The following is an 18078-nucleotide window of genomic DNA, read 5'->3' as shown; positions in this document are numbered from 1 at the left end:
AAAAAGTGAGCGGTACACCCTACCACGTCAACATTTCTAACGCATTTGAAAGTCAGTAGTTATGAGTTTTATGGTACAACGCGGAACCATAAAACTCATAACTAAAGTGCTAAAAAGTACACTAACGCCCATAAACTACCTATTAACCCCTAAACCAAGGCCCTCCGGCATCGCAAACACTATAATACATTTTTAACCCCTAATAGTTACATTGTAGCTATCAGGATTTATTTTTATTTTACAGGCAAGTTTGTATTTATTTTAACTAGGTAGAATAGTTACTAAATAGTTATTAACTATTTAATAACTACCTAACTAAAATAAATACAAAAGTACCTGTAAAATAAAACCTAGCCTAAATTACACTAACACCTAACACTACACTATAATTAAATAAATTAAATAAATTAAATATAATTACCTAAATTAAATTAAATTAGCTAAAGTACAACCCCCCCCACTAAATTACAGAAAATAAAAAACAAATTACAGATATTTAAACTAATTACACCTAATCTAATAGCCCTATCAAAATAAAAAAGCCCCCCCCCCAAAATAACAAAAACCCCTAGCCTAAACTAAACTACCAATAGCCCTTAAAAGGGCCTTTTGCGGGGCATTGCCCCAAAGTAATCAGCTCTTTTACCTGTAAAAAAAAATACAAACAACCCCCCAACAGTAAAACCCACCACCCACACAACCAAAGCCCCCAAAATAAAATACTATCTAAAAAAACCTAAGCTCCCCATTGCCCTGAAAAGGGCATTTGGATGGGCATTGCCCTTAAAAGGGCAGTTAGCTCTTTTGCAGGCCCAAAGTCCCTAACCTAAAAATAAAACCCACCCAATACACCCTTAAAAAAACCTTTCACTAACCCCATGAAGATCAACTTACCAGGAGAAGTCTTCATCCAAGCCGGGCCGAAGTCCTCAACGAAGCTGGAAGTCTTCATCCAAGCTGGCGAAGTGGTCCTCCAGACGGGCAGAAGTCTTTATCCAGACAGCATCTTCTATCTTCATCCATCCGGCATGGAGCGGGTCCATCTTCAAGACATCCGACGCGGAGCATCCTCTTCATCCGACGACTAAAGACGAATGAAGGTACCTTTAAGTGACGTCATCAAAGATGCCCATCCAAATGCCCTTTTCAGGGCAATGGGGAGCTTAGTTTTTTTTAGATAGTATTTTATTTGGGGTGGTTGGTTGTGTAGGTGGTGGGTCTTACTGTTGGGGGGGTTGTTTGTATTTTTTTTCCAGGTAAAAGAGCTGATTACTTTGGGGCAATGCCCCACAAAAGGCCCTTTTAAGGGCTATTGGTAGTTTAGTTTAGGCTAGGGTTTTTTGTTATTTTGGGGGGGCTTTTTTATTTTGATAGGGCTATTAGATAAGGTGTAATTACTTTAAATATCTGTAATTTGTTTTTATTTTCTGTAATTTAGTGGGGGGGTTGTACTTTAGCTAATTTAATTTAATTTAGGTAATTGTATTTAATTTATTTAATTTAATTAATTATAGTGTAGTGTTAGGTGTTAGTGTAACTTAGGTTAGGTTTTATTTTACAGGTACTTTTGTATTTATTTTAGCTAGGTAGTTATTAAATAGTTAATAACTATTTAGTAACTATTCTACCTAGTTTAAATAAATACAAACTTGCCTGTAAAATAAAAATAAATCCTAAAATAGCTACAATATAACTATTAGTTATATTATAGCTAGCTTAGGGTTTATTTTATAGGTATTTAGTTTTAAATAGGAATTATTTAGTTAGATTTATTTAAATTATATCTGTTAGGGGGTGTTAGGGTTAGACTTAGGTTTAGGGGTTAATAACTTTAATATAGTGGCGGCGACGTTGGGGGCGGCAGATTAGGGGTTAATAAATGTAGGTAGGTGGCGGCGATGTTAGGGACGGCAGATTAGGGGTTAATAAAAATAAACGAATGTTTGCAAGGCAGGAGTGTGGCGGTTTAGCGGTTAATGTGTTTATTATAGTGGCGGCGGCGTTGGGGGCGGCAGATTAAGGGTCAATGAGTGTAGGTAGGTGGCGGTGATGTCCGGAGCGGCAGATTAGGTGTTAATAAGTATAATGCAGGTGTCGGCTTTGTTGGGGGCGGCAGATTAGGGGTTAATAAGTGTAAGATTAGGGGTGTTTAGACTCGGGGTTCATGTTAGGGTGTTAGGTGTAAACATAAATTTTATTTCCCCATAGGAATCAATGGGGCTGCGTTGCTGAGTTTTACGCTGCTTTTTTGCAGGTGTTAGACTTTTTCTCAGCCGTCTCTCCCCGTTGATTCCTATGGGGAAATCGTGCACGAGCATGTTACACCATCTCACCGCTGACTTAAGCAGCGCTGGCATTGGAGTGAAGTGTGGAGCAAAATTTTGCTCTACGCTCACTTTTTGTCTTTTAATGCTGGATTTGTAAAAACTTGGAATACCAGCGCTGCAGGAAAGTGAGCGGTGAGAATAACGTGCAAGTTAATACCTCACCCCTGTTACTGCAAAACCCGTAATCTAGGCGCAAGTGTTTATCAGTTAACCTTATACTGAAACCTAAAGTTTATTACAATGTTTAGTTCAACTATGCTCAAATTTACCATCACTTTAAAGGACAATTATATACAGTATAGTTAGATAATTGATAAATACATAATAAAAAGACAATGCAATAACACTTATTTGTAACATATTAAAGCCATCTGCCAATCACAAAATGCATACTTATATACTGTGCAATCTTTCACATGCTCAGTAGGAGATAGTGCCTAAGAATGTGTGCATATAAAAAGACTGTGCAGCTTTTGATATTGGATTGGAATTGCATTATCTATTTGAATCATAAAAGTTTAGTTTTGATGTTGATAGCAGGTGCTTTAAACCCCTCCCCCACACTAATTTGCATTACAATATTTACCTGTATTATCCCTTGTTGAAATGTATCTCTGTTCTGTGAGAGAATACCTATGTAGGCTCAGAAGTATGCACATGTCTTGAGGAATCTATATCAACAGTAAGTGCAGAAGTATGCACATGTCTTAAGGAATCTATAACAATAGTATGTGCAGAAGTATGCACATGTCTTGAGGAATCTATAATAACAATATGTGCAGACGTATGCACATGTCTTGAGGATTCTATAACAATAGTATGTGCAGAAGTATGCACATGTCTTGAGGAATCTATAACAACAGTCTTGAGGAATCTATAACAACAGTATGTGCAGAAGTATGAACATGTCTTGTGGAATCTATAACAACAGTTAGTGCAGAATTATGCACATGTCTTGAGGAATCTATAACAGTATGTGCAGACGTATGCATATGTCTTGAGGAATCTATAACAACAGTCTTGAGGAATCTATAACAACAGTATGTGCAGAAGTATGCACATGTCTTGAGGAATCTATAACAACAGTAAGTGCAGAAGTATGCACATGTCTTGAGGAATCTATAACAACAGTATGTGCAGAAGTATGCACATGTCTTGAATCTATAACAACAGTCTTGAGGAATCTATAACAACAGTATGTGCAGAAGTATGCACATGTCTTGAGGAATCTATAACAACAGTAAGTGCAGAAGTATGCACATGTCTTGAGGAAGCTATAACAACAGTATGTGCAGAAGTATGCACGTCTTGAGGAATCTATAACAACAGTATGTGCAGAAGTATGCACATGTCTTGAGGAATCTATAACAACAGTCTTGAGGAATCTATAACAACAGTATGTGCAGAAGTATGCACATGTCTTGAGGAATCTATAACAACAGTATGTGCAGAAGTATGCACATTTCATGAGGAAGCTATAACAACAGTATGTGCAGAAGTATGCACATGTCTTGAGGAATCTATAACAACAGTAAGTGCAGAAGTATGCACATGTCTTGAGGAATCTATAACAACAGTGTGTGCAGAAGTATGCACATGTCTTGAGGAATCTATAACAACAGTATGTGCAGAAGTATGCACATGTCTTGAGGAATCTATAACAACAGTAAGTGCAGAAGTATGCACATTTCATGAGGAAGCTATAACAACAGTATGTGCAGAAGTATGCACATGTCTTGAGGAATCTATAACAACAGTATGTGCAGAAGTATGCACATGTCTTGAGGAATCTATAACAACAGTAAGTGCAGAAGTATGCACATGTCTTGAGGAATCTATAACAACAGTGTGTGCAGAAGTATGCACATGTCTTGAGGAATCTATAACAACAGTAAGTGCAGAAGTATGCACATGTCTTGAGGAATCTATAACAACAGTAAGTGCAGAAGTATGCACATGTCTTGAGGAATCTATAACAACAGTATGTGCAGAAGTATGCACATGTCTTGAGGAATCTATAACAACAGTAAGTGCAGAAGTATGCACATGTCTTGAGGAATCTATAACAACAGTGTGTGCAGAAGTATGCACATGTCTTGAGGAATCTATAACAACAGTGTGTGCAGAAGTATGCACATGTCTTGAGGAATCTATAACAACAGTGTGTGCAGAAGTATGCACATGTCTTGAGGAATCTATAACAACAGTAAGTGCAGAAGTATGCACATGTCTTGAGGAATCTATAACAACAGTGTGTGCAGAAGTATGCACATGTCTTGAGGAATCTATAACAACAGTGTGTGCAGAAGTATGCACATGTCTTGAGGAATCTATAACAACAGTGTGTGCAGAAGTATGCACATGTCTTGAGGAATCTATAACAACAGTGTGTGCAGAAGTATGCACATGTCTTGAGGAATCTATAACAACAGTGTGTGCAGAAGTATGCACATGTCTTGAGGAATCTATAACAACAGTGTGTGCAGAAGTATGCACATGTCTTGAGGAATCTATAACAACAGTAAGTGCAGAAGTATGCACATGTCTTGAGGAATCTATAACAACAGTGTGTGCAGAAGTATGCACATGTCTTGAGGAATCTATAACAACAGTATGTGCAGAAGTATGCACATTTCATGAGGAAGCTATAACAACAGTATGTGCAGAAGTATGCACCAGTGTTAATTTTGACGACAAATTTCAATTTAGTCTTAGTTTTAGTCTTTTGACTAAAATGCCATTTTAGTTTTAGTCGTATTTTAGTCATCTGAATTGTTTTAGTTTTAGTCTAGTTTTAGTCGACTGAATCTCCAGTAGATTTTAGTCGACTAAATCTCTAGTATCTACTGGAGATTTAGTCGACTAAAATCTACTGGAGATACAGAAGTGCAACTTTAAAATATAAAAAAAACAAAACTGTAAACTGTATTGGCTGTATTGCACATATTACCCAATATAAAAACTTTAACAGTTCTCTGTTAATAATTAAAACAAGTATCAAGTAACTCAACATAACAAAAAGTTTCTGCAGCTAGCACAGGCACAGCATAACTTAAATCCATACTCATGGGTTATGCTTATTTCTATAGGAAGAATCAATTGATTGTTCACAGATTCGAAACATTTTCGGCAACGAAATTATCACTGCTCTAGAACTTTGAAACAAATTATATAGTCCTGGAGTAAAGGTTTATTAACCTGATTTGATTTATGGTATTAAGGTTTGAACATGCAATACAGATTTAACAGATTTAACTGTTGTGGTATATAACATGTCTTTATTTATCTTAAAATTTAATAAAATTAAGTTTAGTAAATTTTACAAAAGAGCAGTAATTGGATAGGGATTGATTAACACCTTGCATAAAATGTTTTTGTCAGCAAATTTTGATTTAGTTTTAGTCATAGTCTTTTGACTAAAATGTCATTTTGATTTAGTTTTAGTCATAGTCTTTTGACTAAAATGTCATTTTAGTTTTAGTCGTATTTTAGTCATCAGAATTTCTTTAGTTTTATAGTCATTTTAGTCTAGTTTTAGTCGACGAAATTAACACTGGTATGCACATGTCTTGAGGAATCTATAACAACAGTGTGTGCAGAAGTATGCACATGTCTTGAGGAATCTATAACAACAGTGTGTGCAGAAGTATGCACATGTCTTGAGGAATCTATAACAACAGTATGTGCAGCAAACCCCTAAGAGGTGCACCCGCTTGAGCCTACCTAGGTATGTAAAGTTATAAATATGGAATTACAAGTATTTTTTTTATTTTAAATTATATACAAGAAGGTATTTTGCCACAGTCAGAAAATCTGTATATCACACTGTAGTCTGTCATGCTTTTCTGAGCAACTTGTTTTGTTGTTGTTTTTTTGTGACATGTCCACAGTGTGGCAATTTTCGGCACCGGGTTGTGTTGAGTGATTTTTACCCTTTTTATTATAACAGCCACGTTCATTGACACCCATTTGTAGTAGATTTAACTGTGTGTTTACTGTCTGCTTGAAATTTGACCTTCAGTTTTCAATTTCCATTTTGTTCCCAACTGTTGCCAACCCACGCCTGAACTTGATATGGGATATGAAACCCAAAAAATTGCTTTTGAGATTCAGACAGAGCATACCATTTTAAAAAAAGTTTCCAATTTAATTCTACTTTCAAATGTGCTTCGTTCCCATGATATTCTTTGTTGAATAGATACCTAGGTAGGCATCTAGAGCACTACATGGAAGGAAATAGTACTTCCCCCTAGTGCTCTTGCAAACTGATAACATTCTTGCAAAACTGCTGCCATATAGTGCCTTTAGAAAAAGGCCGGCTCCCAATTCCCTACTTTTCATTCAGAAAAAAATACCAAGAGAATGAAGAAAAATTGATAATAGAAGTAAATTAGAAAGTTGTTTAAAATCGCATGCTCTATCTGAGCAATGAAATACATTTTTTGGGTATCACATCATTTTGGCTTTTACCTTAGATTACCCAGTGTACCTTATTGTCTGCTTGTTCCAACCTGTGCTTGTTCCTGACCTTTCTGCTATACTTTGTAGGCCTTTAGTTAAATTAGCTGATAATGTGAGTTTTCTACATCAGTTACTCTGTGGGTCACATACTAGTCATACTCAGTGTGTTGGGATAGTAAGCCTAGTTCACTACTTAGCCACTGGGTCCTTTACTGGACAGACATTTGCCACTAGCATTATATATGATGACAAAAATGTTTTCATTTTTTTCCTCTGCCAGTACAATATTTGGGGGCATATGTATCAATGTGCGAGTGGAGAGTATCATGTCCGCTGCACATCGCTACACATCGATAAATGCTGACAGCGTTTATCATTGCACCAGCAGTTCTTGTGAACTGCTGGTGCAATGCCGCCCCTGCAGATTCGTCGCTAATCGGCCGCTAGCAGGGGTGTAAATCAACCCAATCATATTTGATCGGGTTGATTTATGTTCGCCGCCTCAGAGCAGGCAGACAAGTTATGGAGCAGCGGTCTTTAGACTGCTGCTTCGTAACTTCTTTATACAGAGCTTGATAAATATGCCCCTTGGTCTCTACATTATATATATATATATATATATATATATATATATATATATATATATATATATATATATATATATATATGTACTAGCAAAAATGTAAATACTAAAAAGTCTAATCTAATCTCTTTGTTCCCATGGGCAGTTTGCTCGAGGCTGGCATTTGCAGTGCCTGAGTAGCTAATTAGGTCTAAGCATGAGCTGATATTGGTCACATGAGGGAAATACTTGTGCAGCACCTCTTATATAAGTTTCTAAACAAAGTCTTTCTCTTTATGGGGCATGCATTGGATATATGAAGGGATATGAATTGTGCATCTGAAATGCTCTACTGTGACTTATAAGCAGGCCTGCAATATGTATGTTTTTAAAAAAAATACTTCTGTTGAATAATCTCACTTCTGGAATGCTGACCTTAAACAAAGCATTCAACCTCCTACCATATGTTGTCAAAACAGCTACTTGACCATTGTCCAAGTCGCCTTGCGTTGTGTTACATATCCAGCACCTGGAGCGTGCTCTGTAGACTAGGGTGTGTGCACGGTAGCAGTAGAAGGCATACGAATTTACAGCATTTAAAACAAATTCCAAGGTAGTCCCAAAAAGGCTTCTTTGCATATGAATATTTTTTGGCCACAGATGTGTATAAAACATTGGTCCAGTTTGGTGTTTTATCTTCAATTCATCACCATGAAATGTTTTACACAGTGCAGCTATATACATATTTATATCTTAAAGGGCCATTATAGTTAAAAAATGAAATGTTCTAATTCATTAGAGCATGTAATTTTAAGACTTGTGACCCTTAATGTTATGTGTTTCAAACCTTGCAAAGGAGTTAAAAACCTAGTAGGAGTATCACTTGGGACCCGCAGAGCACTGTTGTTCCCAAGCAGAAACTAGTTTCACAACTAGCAGGGGTTGAACACATTGTACTAAATGGTCACTAGTATTAAAATTACATGCACTAATGAATTAGTGCATGTGATTATTTGACTATAAAGGCACTTTAAATTTGTTAGATTTTTAATATTAAAATATTAATATTTTTATATTAGAACCAAGGATATTGGGTCTTTTTGGGTAAAATGCAAGATGACATAACTATTTTCTTATTGTGTCCATGAAATTTTAAAAATATATGTTTATTTTTCAAGCCACATAATAAACATACATCTTTGGTAATAATATAATATAATTTCCTTTAATTAGCATTTAACACATCTGTGTACTGGTAATTTTTTTCTGTATCTATGGAAAACAACACAATTAACTTTAAGCAAGAATAACAGATTCTTCACACATTGAGTCTCAGGCTTTATTTTCTTAATCCTCTGGGACTAGTATGTGTTGAAGAAATCTAAGATATATGATGCATTGATACTGATTCTCTATGAAATAACACAGAAATCTCCAGTATAAATAAAGCAATATATTACAAATACTAATCACTAGAGAGAATATCATTAAAAAAGAAAAAAGTCAGTAGGCAGAAATTGGTAAAGGAGATAAAAAAATGGAATTAAAGCAATACGGTAGAACATCCAATAAAAACATAACTAGTAATAGTGGTGAGGTTGTCACCCAGTAAAGCAGGTTTCATTTCAAAAATAGGTTGTCTATTGTTTAAACAAATGTAGATCCCTATACGGTTTAAATGTTCAAATACACATCACAAAATTTCATAGTGGATCTCATAGATCACCAAGAAAATCATAGGGATTTGTGTTCACAAAAATGTGCATGAGAAATACTAGTACTTTTTGTGAACAATTCTGTAGAGAGTTGCAGTGTTGGCAGTTAATATATTTAACTGATTCACAGAACAAGGGAAAGATGAGTGTGTTTTTGTGAATCTGCTGCCTAGAATGTCACATAACATTTCCCAGAGGGCTTCTGGGACAGGGTGGCCTACACTATGTGAGGGAGAATTACAGGATGAATTGTGGGTGTCATTTGGGCAGAGTCATGTTCCTCAGGGTGGGGCCATGAACATTCTATGGGAGCAATTTGATTGTCAATGTAAGGCATTTTCGGTCAGTGGACGTGGGAGTGGCAGAGTATTGGCACTCTCTAGTTTCAGTCAGAAAACTATAACAAATAAGCTGTTAAAGGAACAGCAGGACAGAGCTTCCAAACCATGATAATCAAGCACTATTTGGGACATTTTGGTGTTCTGATGATGATCTAATAAACCAGGAGAAGCTGGAGAAACCGCAGAGCAGAAGGGAACAAATGGTAGACTGTGGTTAATATGTACATATTTTGTTACTAGCAAATCTCCCAGATTTCCTGCAGTTAGGAAGGATAACAAAGCATTAAGTTAAAAAACAAACTTCAAAATGTATTTGCAAAAGTATATGATGAACTACAATCATGATTGTTAGGAATTGTTAGCATGACCAGCGCCATTTTGTCTTAGGCATCCATCTTGTCTAAAGAAGCTTTATTATAGCAGTTATTATATATGTAGTGAGAAATATGCTGATGTTAGTAAGAATTGTATTAGTTTTATTGGCCTTGCAAATGTTCCTGGCAAAGCACCTGGAAGTCCGTTATCTAGGTAAGATGGCCAAACGGCCTTGCTTTGGGCTGTGTTATGCGCACAGATGTATTTTCGCTACTGTTATAAGAAATACTCCTTCATACTCCTCTTTCTCTTTATTATTTCAATAAGCTTCTTTTGTTCATGAAATATGGTATGATATGACGCGGTTATGAAGTTTCATCATGTTAACCATATATGCTGTCTTGACTGCCTATAAGACGTGTTGTTTATCTTTCAATAAACAGAATCGTTTTTAGACTTATTGCTGCGTGGTCTGAATTCTATTCTCTGGATATCCTGATCAAATAACATATTCATTTCCAGCTGGTACGGTGTGTTCCAGGCCCAGTCAAAACTGACACGCTCCCCCCTGAAAACAACACCTAACAATGACTTCAAATAGAACACAGGCATTTTTCTGTGAGTAATACATGATTTAGTGAAAGGGTATCAACACTTCAGCAAGCAGTATTCACAAGTAAATCAACTTCATAAACAAGTATTACTCAACTCACTAAAGTCGGAGCGTCACTGATTTAGAGATTGGAAAGGTTTTTTGTAAATTTATTCTCAAAACCAGCTATTTCACCCAATCCCTTCAGCAAACCCCTGAAAAGGTTGAGTTAAAGTTAACTATGGAAATCAAAAGAGAGAGAACAACACTCCATGAGATAGAACAAAAGCTAGAATGACTTCCATGCCTGTTCATTTTTATTGCAACTCCTCAGGGTGCACGTTTTTTTGCACTCTATGCCCCTTCACAGAGAAAAAATATCCTGTAGCATATCAGTCTGACCCTGCCCAATGACAGTCCAGCACTGAAATACCAGGCAATTCTTCTCTGAACAAGGGAAACAACAACCCCAGACGATCATTTCGGCCTCCTATGGGCCTCGTCAGTGAGGTGCAGTTGTATCTCTCTAAGGGCAAGTGTGCATGGAGTCCACGTCTGGTTTCCCCATTATTCTTAGGGTGACCCAAGAGCAATGTGCATACAAATCGAAAAAGAGAGAACAGCACTCCATGTTAACTAGTGTATGCCCAAAAAGGTTGAGTTGGAGTTAACTAGGCCTAAGAATCTTCTGAATTTTGTGTTTTAACTAATTTGATAAGTCCCTGGGTTGACCAGGTTCTCCCTGCTTGTGCAGGGAATTAAAGTATGATTTTAATTAACATTCTTGCCACTGGCCATTTGATATAATATCATATGGCAGATGACAGCTTTGGTGTGTGTAAAAAAATATATATATGAGCACTATTCTGAAAAAGAGCTGATACAACATTTCATAAAAAAACTCGTATTATCCTCTCTCTTATCCTCATATAGATCAACTATCAACATCTCATCTCTTATTAATTCCAATAGGTTTTCTTAGTATCCAAAAAGAAAAAGTGACTTCCCTATCATATATAAGCCTCATTCTATCTTCCCCTCTTTGTGTGTGGGGGGGGGGGGGACATTGTACAAAGTAAATAGCCATAAACCCCAGAGCTTCTTTTCCCTCCTTATGGGCCAGATTACAAGTGGTGCTCTAACATTTTCTTTCTCTCGTACGCTAACTGCGTTTAATATAAACTTTTCACGCAGGATGGGTATGCACATGTATTACAAGTTCAAAGTAAAAACTAACTTCAGGACTTTGGATATCTATATATATATAATTACCATACCAACTAGCTCCTAGGAGTGCATTCTTGCTCCCGAGCCTACTCCCTTCACTATTTAAATTAATTTACCTGTCTTTTCCCTTTAGTTTAATGAATTTTTAAACATTCCGTTGCATCGACACCTTATCTCAACTAGTAAGGTTGAAGCCACAATGCACTCACCGTGGCCACATGTATAATTGTAATCCAGAATGAGGGTCTAAATGTGGGTGTTGTTTTCCCTACGTAGTCCTTGAATTGTGGGCTATTTTGTGGTTAAGGTGAATAATTAAAGAGCTGATAAAGGCTGAGGGTTAATGAAAGACATTATAAACTATGAATTACAGTTGCATGAAGAAGCTCTTTTCTTCTCTGTCCCTGAAGCAGCAGGGGGCAAGAAACTGATTTGAGGGATGGAACCTCCTCATCAGACAGGAGAAAAATGTTGAGTTTGGGGCATGCCTGGTTTTAAGCCAAAGGATAGCACATGATGGTTGTTAAAGAGGCAAACACAATTAGGGTATTTATAAAGGAGTTTTGAAGTTCTTTTAAAGTAATGTTGTGTTTATACTGTTAATAAGATGGTGGCCTTTACATCCTATCGCCTTTGTTCAGCGTATATATATATATGTTTGAAAGTGCTAGTAAGACAGCATACTTTGAAGTAATATATATAATTTGTAATTTAATGTCATCCTAGCTTTTCACCTGTAAATTTAGCAACAATATAAATAAAACATACATGCATCTTCCTCATGACATGTACTGTATAAATGGAATTAAAGGTGAAAAATAATATTTAGGTTCCTACAACAGTGTATAAACTATGGATAAGGATTTAGGCAAGAAGATTTAAAATGTGTTAAAAGTTCTGTCACCAGAAACTGATTATTGTTTAAAGGACCTAATTAATTTAGCAATCAGCAAGTGGACACAGGCGCTGAAAAAATAGAAGCCGAAGGACATACACAAGATCAATGATAAACGAGATAAGGAGCAAATTAATTGGTGAGATTGACTGTCTGTAGATGTAAAAGGCACAAGAGGATTCATTTCCTTTACTGCGTCTTAGCAACTCATTATATCTATTCTTAAGAAACCCTCATCAGGATGACACATAGTACAATAGGTCAGGGTTTATCTGGATAGATATAGCAAAGTGAAGAAACCTTTCAAAGCTTTCAATAACTGTTTTCGTGTTACTGATTATACTGTAACAACGCTCATTCACAGAGAGATCGATTGCAATTAAACTGAAGAAATTATGCATTTGATTTGGATCATAAAAATAAGTATATATGAAGTATTTCCTCGAACTTGATACAGGTCAAACCCTTAGATGCCCTTGGCATACAGGAAATTATTTTAGTATTGGAATATAAATTCTACTTGTACCAGGGATAATAGTAATCTGAGTAAATTATCAACATATTATGAAAATGATAAATGATAACTCTATTAGGCCATAGAGAAATACAGATTTAGGGGCCTATTTATTATGGTGCGAGCGAACATGATCCGATATTGTGGATCATGTCCGCTGCACATCGATAAATGCCGACAGCATACGCTGTTGGCATTCATCATTGCACCAGCAGTTCTTGTGAACTGCTGGTGCAATACCGACCCATGCCGATTTGCGGCTAATCAGCCGCTAGCAGGGGTGTCAATAAACCTGATCGTATTTGATCGGGTTGATTTCTGTCCGCCACCTCAGAGCAGGTGGACAGGTTATGGAACAGCGGTCTTTAGAAACACCATACAGAGCTTAATAAATGCCCCTTAGCCTTTTTTTAAAATAATCTTGCATGTAAGATTTTGTAATAAATACATTGATAACAGCATTAAACTGCAGCAATCACAGGTATTTTTTTGAAACAATTTTGACTATACAAGGGCTGTTAAAAATGGAGCCATACGCTACTGAAGTTGCTTACAGCTAAATGTAGTTTACAGCTCCATTTTAGTACCAATATGTAAAATGTGTAAAGCTTCCGTCCGACGTCAGGTTTTCTTGGAAATTGCACCTTAACAAGTGTGTTGCTATGGTAACCCGACCTAACATTATAAAAGTTGTGTTTAAAGCCTGGACTGCTTACCGGTGATTGCCTCTAGAGAGAAAGACATGGGAGTTATGTAGGTCACAAAACAAAGATACAAGATATGAAAAAAATGTTTTATTTAAGGAAAAACTTTTTTTTTTGTTTATTCAATATTTAAATTTATTGATATAAGTAATATGTATTGCTGCCCTGTAGGTATAGTCCTAGTTGGAATTATGGACATATGTGCTTAATTACATTTTTATATGTAAATACATATTGATATTTAAATAGTAACATGACTCCAACTAGTCCTGTACCTTGGCCAGCAAAAAATATCACATATAGCAATAAATGTATAAAGTGAGGCACTTGCACTGTTTGTAAACGTTAATATCTAAATGAGAACAAAGCGTAAAGAAGCGTATTTTTCCATAGTTCAGTATGCTGCAAAGTTTGAGATCTTATTGTCAGTCTTCGACAGTGTTTTTTACCCGTTTGCATGTTCGATGGAAACCGGGTGTAATTTTGAGCTTTTTGGCTTCTATTATTTTCTATGGGACATGTAATTGCTTTTCGGCTGCCGGTAATGATGGAAAATGCACCCTCGGAAACTGTTAATAAGCATAATGGCTTTTGACAGTAGTTTTTTGTTTTGCGACCTTGGAAAAATCCCAATTGCAGCTCAAAGGAAACGAGCCCCAAGTTAGTTATAAAGGACTAATTTACAACCAACTTGCATTTACAGAATAGCCAACTCAAAGCTTTTTCTCAGAGACAAGCCTTCACCCACGCTTTGTTACATTTGTTCACAGTTAGGGAATAGTTGCACTGCTATGAACTAACCTCTAAAGCACTTATTAAAATTGGTGAGACTGTCAGCTTGTAGAAAAAATGTGCTAGAAAAATTCAAGCCGCTATTCAAAATTAAGCAGTCCAGCCTGATGTATTTGGCTTGTCAGCTAATGCATAAAATGTTGCAGCAAATATATACTGTATAAGCGTTTGCATTATTTCACACAGCCATACTGGATTGGAATCGCAATAAAAAAATAAGCAAAATATACAAACACGGTTGTATTCTTGCTGCAAATCTTCATCATCTACTGCGCACAGAACACCTTACGTTCATTTACAGAAAAAATATATATTTTTTTTTTTAAAAAAAAGCTTAAAATAAAAAAAAAGATTTGTAAAAGAAACTCCTCTGAAAAAAAACACTCAAATTTCTATGCTTGACTATTGACTTGACTATTCGGCTGCATATTTTCCCTGCATTTCTTTTTGAAAAACTAATGTGTAGTGTATTTTTGAATAGAGCCGTTAGTCTGCACTACTAGGCGTGTTTATTATTATGCTTATGATATCTAATTTCCATGTTTAATTAACATGTTTTTCCTTTTACAAATTATCATTTTATTTAGATAATATACCATCTGTAGGATTAGATACCACCAACTTATCTAAATCACTGTAGCAAACTGGGTCAATGACTAATGTGAACCGTGACAATTTGTAGTTTAAAAAATTGAAGGACAACACATATTGATTTCTTTCTGTGATTTACACAGAGGTCTATAGTATACTATGAGATCTGTCAGGATTGCAAAGTCCCTTGCAGAATTCATAAATGTTAAAGCTCCCACTGAAATTTCTGTATATTGCTTAGGGACATTTGCTACCTTTCTGGGTGACAAGACAGGACAAATACACTGTAACATATTGTGCCAAGTACAGGAGGTTTATTCACTTAACACTTTTTTGACTGCTATATAGCATAGAAAATAAATTTAAATTCTTGCTAGTTTATTTTTTTATTAACTTTAATAGAGCATGTCAATTTAAAGGGACATTCCAGCCAAAATTGGAATTCACATGGATGCAACTCAGTTTTGAATAGAAGTATTTTGTAATACAGTACTGTGCAAAAGTCTTAGACCACCATTAGATTTGTTGTTTTAACAATGGTATAATGACCATATATAATTATATATTATTATTATTTCTCAATCCTTTTATTAGAATACAACCAGAAAATACAGGATATTTGTATGCAGTTTAAAAAACAGAAAAAATAATCAGAAAAAACAGCTTCTATAGGCTAAAGTGGCAAGTATTTAATGTGACCTCCCCTTACACTTGAGCAAAAGCAGGAACCTGACTTCTAAACCTAAATGGAATGGAACCCTAATTAATGTAATTGCTAACACCTGTATTTGTCCTTCTATTTCATGTCAAAATTACTGCTGTTTAAAAGGTCTATTACACCAGGTTTGTGCAAGACATGCTTGAAAATTACATAAACATGTGTTGTAAGTTTAATTCATTGGAAGCTTACTAATAAAACCAACTTTCAATCACATCATTCCATTCAAAATGCCAAAGATCACAGAATATAAAATCATACTTTTACATCAGCAAGGCCACTCTCAAAGGGAAATCAGCACACAAACTCAAGAGTTGGTATTAAAGCTGCTATAAAGACATTTGAAGAATTAGGAGAGGTCAAGGACAAAACAAGTACTGAAAGGCCAAATTTTAAATAAAAATCTAATGAGAAGTTTCTCAGAGTTTCTTCTTTGAGAGACCGGAAGAAGTCCAGCAAGGACCTGGCTCAGCATCTGGCAGCTTCATCAGGATGCCAAGTTGACCTGTCTACAATCCAAAGAAGCTTGATTAGGAATGGTCTTTGTGGAAGGGTAGCAGCCAAGAAAACCTCTTTTTCAGAAGAGGAACAGAGTGAAAAGGCTAAGATATTTTTAAGCTCACAAACATTGAAAGGAAGATCAGTCGAAAAGAGTATTATGGAGTGAAAAATCCAAGTTTGATCCAATCGTCGACAATGTGTGAAAAGAAGAGTTGGAGAGAGATGGAAAAATGAGTGCTTGCAGCCTTCAGTAAAACATGGTATAGGATCTGTCGTGATTTGGGGCTACATTTCTGCCAGTGGTGTTGGTGATATTGTCTGAATTGAATTGATGGGATCATGAATGCTGAAAAGTACAGTCAGGTTTTAATTCATCATGTCATTCCTTCTGGAAAGCGCCTGATTGGGAATGGTTTTATTTCTCAGCATGATAACAATCCAGAACACACTGCTAATGCAGGGAAATCATATTTGTATAGAAAAACAGCTGATAGAACACTGACAGTCATGGACTGGCCTCCACAGAGTCCAGAACTGAATGTTATAGAGGAAGTATGGGATCACCTGGATAAAGAAATAAATGACAACCTAAATCTAAAGAAGAACGCTGGGAATTGCTGAAAGAAGCCTGGTATAATATACCAGAAGACTACTTCAGAAAACTTCAGGACAGTCTCCTCAAAAGAGTTCAAGGTGTGCTTAGTGCCAAGGGGAGGTCACACTAAATACTGACATTTTGCTTGTAGAAGCCATTTTGTTCTGAAAATTGTGTTTTTTTATATTTTGTGTACATATTCCCTGTATTTTCTGTTTGTATCTTAATAAAGAGACAGAGGAATAAATATGGATGGTCATTAAAACTTTGCTAAAACAACAAAGCTGGTGGTGGCCCAAGACTTTTGCACAGTACTGGACATGTATTAGTAAAAATATTTCTAATGAAAGCTATAGCTATTGTTTTAGACACACAAAAAAATCTTACTTCAAAGTAATGATGCGTTGCTACCTCACTCCTACACAACTACATTCCATATACCTGGGAGTGAGTGACAAATGTTGGAGGAGATGTGAAAATAAAAGGTAACTATACGCACATGTGGTGAGACTGCGACAAACTGAAACCGCTATGGAGAGGGGTGGAAACACACTTTAAAACTATTCTATCAAACAGCTTTACACTGACCCCTAAAATTGCCTTACTTAATGACATGCCAAAAGTCCCATGCAGATTGAGATTAACATTATTACAAATAGGACTAAACAGCGCTAAATCATAAATAGCAAACAAATAGAAGAGACCAGACATCCCAACAATGCAGATATTGAAGGCGAAAGTCACAGACTTATTATGCCAAGAAGAATATGTTTATCTCAAAAAACAGAGACTGAATACATTACTGGACATAAAATTTATATGGGAAGAATCTACTTGGGCACCATGACCTACAGGTGGTAATAGGAGAACTGTGACAGATTGGCGGGGCGGCCCTGGGGTGGGTATGAGGCTTTAAAGGGCCACATAACATAAGCTGATAACCAAACTAGATCCTTATGATGTGCGAAGCACATAGCACACTGATAAACCAAAGAAAGACTCTGAGAAAGCGTATGCCACACAAGAGGGTGGCAATGGATTCTCTTATGAGCTGTCAGGATAGAGGACATGCTTAATTAATAACGGTACCAAGTGACCAGTCATGATGAATAATAATGGATAATAATAATAATAATAAGCAACAACTAAAATTCATATGTATAAGATGTTTATGCAAGTCTGTAACCTTCCAAAAATCTTAATAAAATGATGGTATTAAAAAAAAAAG

This window comes from Bombina bombina, chromosome 5 (assembly GCF_027579735.1).
Source record: "Bombina bombina isolate aBomBom1 chromosome 5, aBomBom1.pri, whole genome shotgun sequence".
Lineage (NCBI taxonomy): Eukaryota > Metazoa > Chordata > Amphibia > Anura > Bombinatoridae > Bombina > Bombina bombina.
Note: the sequence above shows the minus strand (reverse complement) of the source record.